This window comes from Ictidomys tridecemlineatus, chromosome X (genome assembly GCF_052094955.1).
Source record: "Ictidomys tridecemlineatus isolate mIctTri1 chromosome X, mIctTri1.hap1, whole genome shotgun sequence".
In the NCBI taxonomy this organism is placed as follows: Eukaryota; Metazoa; Chordata; class Mammalia; order Rodentia; family Sciuridae; genus Ictidomys; species Ictidomys tridecemlineatus.
Window position 1 is genome coordinate 78,468,164 of NC_135493.1, and position 6,857 is coordinate 78,475,020.

The 6,857-nt window shown below is 41.4% G+C and overlaps 1 protein-coding gene across 13 annotated transcripts in view; it reads right to left on the reverse strand.

Moving 5' to 3' along the window:
- The window catches only part of LOC110599405 (coiled-coil domain-containing protein 43), a 181,515-nt gene extending 178,368 nt beyond the window's left edge, over window positions 1-3,147 (reverse strand). For 9 of the 13 annotated variants that reach the window (XM_040281674.2, XM_078034723.1, XM_078034722.1 and 6 more), the window contains exon 1: window positions 2,759-3,050. The gene's annotated coding sequence lies outside the window, so the exon portion shown is untranslated. The other 4 variants (XM_078034726.1, XR_013431813.1, XR_005732222.2 and 1 more) reach the window with 4 other exon arrangements.
- Between the last annotated feature and the right edge of the window lie 3,710 nt (window positions 3,148-6,857).

Below are 6,857 nucleotides of genomic sequence, written 5' to 3' on the forward strand. Positions count from 1 at the left end.
CATTCACATCAATCACAGGGCTCACAAAATGTCAGAGGTACCAAGGAGGGGTAAGCCTCCTAAAAGTGAAACTAAAATGGGGAAAAGGCCTGTGTGCTTTGGAAAAACCTGTATCCAAGTAATTCTTTTGATTTCTCCAAAGAATGTGCCCTTATCATCCATACTTCATAAAAAGTCCTACTCCCGGGGAAACAAAATCAATAATTTACACCATTTGTAAATGGTTCCCTTATCTGTATGATGGCATTAATAATATGCAATTCATAGGACTGTTATGAGGATTAAATGAATAACACACAAAGGTACTTAGCACAATGCCTGGCACATAGTAAGTGCTCAATAAAAGTAGTACATTCTTTTAAAATGCCTATTTCAGAATCCAAATAAAGGAAAATGTTCCAGCTCATGACTCTTCCATCATGTTCACCAGAATGTTATTAAAAAAAAAAATCTTTGTCATGTTCCTTGCTGCAATATAGGTATATTGTAATCATTACCTATCTGCACCTATTAATCAAGTGACCCTTTCAAAAAAAGGTCATGTTAGCTTTCTGCTAATTAAAACTAATAATTTTCTTTAAAAAGTAAAAAAAAAAAAAAGTCATGTCTGAGCATAGGACACAGATCTGAGCATAGGACACAGCTTCTAAATGGGGCTATTTCAGACAAAAATATAGTGAAATTTAAATTTTTCAAGCTGATGCTCTACTGCCTAATCTGGGTCCCATCCCCCTCATTTATGAATGGCAGAAACTGAATCTCCACATTCTTAAAGGTCCATCTGATTGCCTTTCTACCTGATGCTATTATTTTCAGGGAGGGCAACAGAATCCCGGTGAGGTAATACAGGCTTATCTTGCAATAAGATAGCTCCAGTATGTCATGGCCAAAGAAGAGACTGTAATAACCAACCATGTTCACATCTATATTTCTGACATGATCCACACCATCACCTCCCACCTCCACAACTTGGGTCACTGTGGTCTATGATGCTGCATACCACACGTCAGGACTTCTGGGAGCCAAGGTCCAGGGTGAAGTAGGGCAAGAATTGAATCTGGAGTCAGAGAGTTCTTTGAGTCTGCAATGCTGGAAGACATTTTATACTATGGCTTTTGTATGTGCTACTTTAATGATAATCAACAAACATATCACTATAAAAACAACAATCTTTCATGTTACAGTTATAAAGCATTTCAATGAAAATTTTCTCCTGCATTCTTCAATATAGTTCAAGTAGCATCATTTGGATGAAACTCTGCTGAAATTTAAAAAGAAATTATTTTTATCAACATAAATTATGCACTGCCCCCTACACACACACACACACACACACACACACACACACACACATAATCCCTATCACAAAATTCAGTTTAATCAAACAAAAATGCTGCATAGCAGCTACTTTGCTCCAAACGGTATTAAACTCTAAGGTTCTTATCTTTTAAGGCAGATGACATTAACATTGTTTTACAAATAAGAAAATCAAGTCTCTGAGAGTTTAAATAATTTGCTCAAAGTCCATATGGCAAAATAGCAGTGCCAGACTCCAAGTCTGATTATCTGACTCCAGATCTTTTGATTTTTTTTTCTACCTCAACATTTGGAGGTGCCATTCAACTGTCTTGACTAAAATGGCCGCCATCCTCCCTCATGAGAAATAGTCAGTGGCTAACTGAAGCCATCGTCCTAAAAGACAGTTCAAAAACAGGCTCCTAAGCCATGCTCTCTCACAAAAGGATCAGATTCCCTCTCAGGCAGCCAAGTTTTTATGTCATTCTAGGAAACCTTTGCTTTTCACCTTACAGGTAAACAGTCACAGAGCCATATCCTTCTGCAGAAAAGATATTGAGACATAATGCACCAAACAGAGCTTCAACCCCACCCTCAATCCTGCAGCATTATGTCACTCGTCATCAAAGCATCTGGCCTGCCCACTGTCCCACTGCAGAGATTTTACATAAATTCAAAATGCTGCAGTGTATGAAAATTTCATTTTTCATATTCCATGTTTTCTAGCCCCCTACCCTTCACACTGCAGTCCCCACAAAGAACAGAAACACAACCACCTGGGAGAAATCCAGATAACATAGTCCAATTTCTTCATCAGGCCACAAGCCACAAAGAGATAGATAACCAATCCCACCATTGAGAGATCAGATACTGTTCTCTATCACTTTCTGTTACCTATCTTTCTAAAGAATTGTAAAGTGAACCCCTCACCTCAATTTTAATGAATTGACTTGTTTCCTTATGGCTTACCTATTTGAATTAGCTCTTTTGTTCAAGATTGACCTATCCCTCCTTCCAACTTAAATAATATCCCTAAAAAACTGAACAATATCATGACCATCCACAGTTAAAGGAATGGGAAAGTTGTGATTCATGCTTTGGGACTTTATACATTTCAGCCTGAGGTGAGGCCAGACACAAAGAATGGCCCCAGGAGCTGGCTTGCAGAGCCAGGGATCACTGGGGCCATATAGGACCAAGTCTGAACTCCAGTCTGATGAGACTACTGGATGGTGTCAGCACCCATACTACTTCCCAGACAAACCAAGACAGAGCCCCAAACCCTGCACTTCTTCCACGAAATGGCCTCTTGTCTCTCAAAAAAATAAATAAATAAACTTTGGGTAAAACTAACCTCTTCTGAACCTTCCCTGAATCTACCCTAGCTCCTTTATTTTTGTGTTTCCTTATTTAATCTGTTTTATTTCCTAGGTCTCAGCTCAGTTTCAACTTCTGTAAGTACCTGGTTCCTTGCTTTGGCTTGAATCAGCATAGTCTTCAGCCATCTTCCTGGGTTTACCGACCTCAGGCTCCAGCTCTGCAGAATTAGCTTTAAACTGGTCAAAATCGATTTCAACTGGTCAGAGCTGATTTTTTCTTGTCACAAAAGATTTGAACTAATCAGAAGCAACTTCTGGCCAGTTAGAAACCCATTGGGGCCAGTTTTACATTGCTAATGCAGGAGCAAGCCACTGAGGGGAACAGGATGAATCAGGAATGAGATGAAGCTGCTTCAAACCTGCTTAGAAGACCAGTGGGGGGGGGGGGACAAAAAGGACCTGATGCTAAGGACCATACCATTTGTGGTGGTGATGCTGGAGGGGAAATCAGAAAGGACCTAACAGTCCGTGAGGTAGGATCAAACCACTGTGGACCCCGGGGGAGGGGCTAAAAGAAACTGATGCTCAGTGACGCAGGATCAAATCATTGGTGCGAAACAGGAGGGGGAAAGATGCTGATGCTCTCCAGGCAGGATCAAACCACTGAGATGCACAGGGGGCTGCACAGGGATGCTTTGCTATAAGGTGCCATCAAAGCACTCTGGGATGGGGACTGATAAGTAAGAAGAAGAGGGAAGAGTAAGAATATAAGGGCCTAGTAAGTAATCTGTAAGTCAGGGTCAGACCACTGTGGAGGATTGGCAGAAAGGGGATGCTGTTCTAAGAAACCGGACCAAACCACTGTACAAGGGAGGGGAGCAAAAAGGAGTTGAAATTTCTTAAAGCAAATTTAAATTCCTGACAGTAAAGGAAAGGGATATGACACTCTGTAAGACAGAATCGAACCTTGTTTTTATAATTAATAAATGACATTTACATACATTATCTCATTCGCTCTACACGCTGCCCTAATGTCTGGGTCAGACCATCTTTCCACAAAGACCTCTCTGCAGAAATTCTCGGCTGCCCCTGATGGTTGCCAGGCAACAGTGCAGCAGCTGTCCAATGAACCTTACCCTTTTGACATTAACCCTTGCATTTCTGGAAGGACAATAAGGGGTACAAAGATGAAAAACTGGGGAGTAAATACCATTCATCAAATGGTAGGTGGGGAGGAGTGAAAGACAAATACATAGACTTTCAAAAATAAAAGGGAAACAGCAAGTAATTGGAAACTGATGGCTATAGGGAGGAAGCAACACATGACAACCATGGTCCAACAGACTTAGCATCAATTTGAATCTCCCATAAGACCTCTGAGTCTTCCTATGAAACTACTAACCAGAGGTCTTTGAATACTTTTGGTGAAAACGTGGTAGATCTGACTTCCCAGGCAACATATCCCATTTTCATATGATGCTCATTTTTTTATTTGAGCCCAAATTTCTCCCCTATAATTTCCATACAGTAGTCTGAGTCTGTCTTCTAGAGTAGGGGTTGGCAAACTAGAGCTTGCAGGCCATATTCAACCCAATGCCATTTTTTTGTGCAGAGTATGAACTGAAAATGATTTTTATATTTTCAAATGGTTGAAAAATACACCAAGAATAATATTTGTGACAGGTGAAGACTGATGAAAACCAAATTTCAGTCCCTAAATAATTGTGTTAGAACCCAGCAACACTTAGGCATTGATGACAGTATGAGTCTCAAAGCCTAAACTATTTACTATCTGGGCCTTTAGAGAATAAGTTTGCTGATCCCTGATCTAGAGCTACAAAGAATCAGTTTTCAATAGGACTTTGATTAACTAGGAATATAATGGGAATAGTAGATATGAAAGAAAGTGAAGAGCTCACAGCAAATGCTAAATTTTCAAAAGGAAAGAGGGGACTCAGGCCAAAGTTCAATAAGTCCATAAATAACTTCAAGTCACCCCCCATGGGCACCAGGGTGGAAGAAGACTTAGATGGAATGGAGAGCTGGAAGTCTCTAAGAAGAATGAGAATAGCTGGAAGGTAAAGTTGAGATCAAACTGTGAGAGACCTTGAATATCCAATTGCAGTTGTTTGACTATTCTGAAAGCAAAAGAAGTCACTGTTGGGTTTCAGATTATAATAGGGTTAAATGACAAGGTACAACTGTCATGCTTCCAGAATTTTTCTAGTTTCATCCCAGTTCTAGACAGTTGCATGAGTCTGAGAAATGCAGATCACTTTGGTCACCCAGGTTTCAAACCAACTCAAATAGTCTAAACACAATCTGATTGGAGGCCAGGATCCTACAGCAAACCAAAGATATGTGTTGGGTCAATTTCAAAATATTTCTATCTTAGAAGCATTAAAGAACACTTATCATATCTTTTTTGATTCCTACTCACTTTTTAGGACCCATCTCAATCCTTATTTCCCTAGGGCTCTTGCCCTCCCCCTGAACTCCTTTAGCACTTCTTTGTGTACATGGTCCTAAGACTATCCTGCCTAGGACTGAAAAGTACCTCTTTGTGAAAATGACCTGTTTCCCTGGAAAGATCTTGAGCTCCTACAGGAAAGAGTTCACAACTGAGACTTCTCTGCACCCTCATGGCATCTGGTTCGTTGGTAAAGATATTGACCCAATGATTTCATGGCCCCTCATTATATGGAGGTCCCCACTTAGGAGACTACAGGCATGTTGGGAGCTGTGTGAGCTCTTGCCACACATTCACCTTTCTAGACTGAATAGCCCAGAAAGGGGTGAGGCCTAGTGATCTATTCCAGCCATACCTAGACTACAATGACCATTGTAACAAAAGCTAGAGTAACCAGCTCTTTCTGATCTTGATGCCACAAGGTTCCTGGCTCCCTATTATGCCTGCCTTCATGGGCTCAGGGCTGAATGCACTGGTCAGGAAGACAAAGCCCACAGTTCTGGCTGCCAGGCATCCAGTCCCGTTTTCCATGGCCTCTGTTGATCCTGGACCCAGCCATCAGGCTGGACTCAACAAATTCAGGATGAAAATAGGCCCTTGGCCGGGAAGGCTGGCTTTCCACAAAGTGCTCTTTCCCCCAACGGCCAAAGCAAACGCCGCCGGCTGGGGCTAAAAGCCAGCCAGCCAGCCGCTCCCGACCTCTGCCGGCCAGCACCAAGGAGGCCCAGAGTCAACAGTGCATGGACAGGTCTGTTATTTCATTCCTCCTCATTCCTCAAACATCAGATTTCCCTTCAGTGAATCTAAACAACCAAATAGAACTAAAGTCAGTTCTAGCCTCTAGGAAAAAGTCAAAGATCTCCCATGGACCTCGATTGCTAAGGGTTGGCACAGCCCTCCCCCTTGGGGTGCAGGAGCCCACAGACCACCTTCTACAACCTCTCTGTTTAAATTGCTTTCCTCTATTCCCTTAGGGGAGAAGAGAGAGGTATGCAGGAATGAGCAATCAGCACCCCCTGTTCGCTCAGGCTCACAGGCCAAGCTGAGAATCAAAACAAAATCCAACCAATCATTCCTTCTGAATTAAATAGACAGCCTCCCCACATCAAGAGAGAGCAGGTGCCAGGTTTTAGACACTAGCTGAGAGTGACATGGAGAGAGGAAGTGGAAGAGGGGGAAAGAAAACAAGGGAGGGAAAGGCCAGATAGAGACAAAGGGAAGAATTTTTTAATCTAAAAGTCAGAACTCTCAAAGAGTGACTTTCAGTTAATGAGCTAGATAAAGGGAGTGGGAAGACCTTGGTAGTGGCAAAACTAGAAAATGGCACCACTTTGGGTATGAGATTTTCTTGTCTATAAGTGTAAAAATAAATCTCTCAAACTTCCTCTTTGATACTCAGATCCCCTCTAATAATAGTAATTTCCCAATAATAAGAGCTACCATGTAATTAATACCAACCAACTGGCTGGAAATGTTCTATTCCCAAACTGGTCACCAAAGTGCCCAGGGTTACATAGCCAACTCAGAAGGGTGCTGCGAGATATTTTAAATTTTTTGAAGGAAACATACCTCATGAATTACTACTATTAATTTTTTGCACCTAGTTACTCAATAAACAGAAATGCTCCATATTTCTTTTGACTTAGCGGTTCAGTGAAAATAATTACTAAGACAATAAGAGTTCAGTTAACCAACATTGGGAACCTTTGCCATATGCATTACATGGATTACCTCATGTAATCCTTAGCATTATGAGATAGGTCTTAACTCTG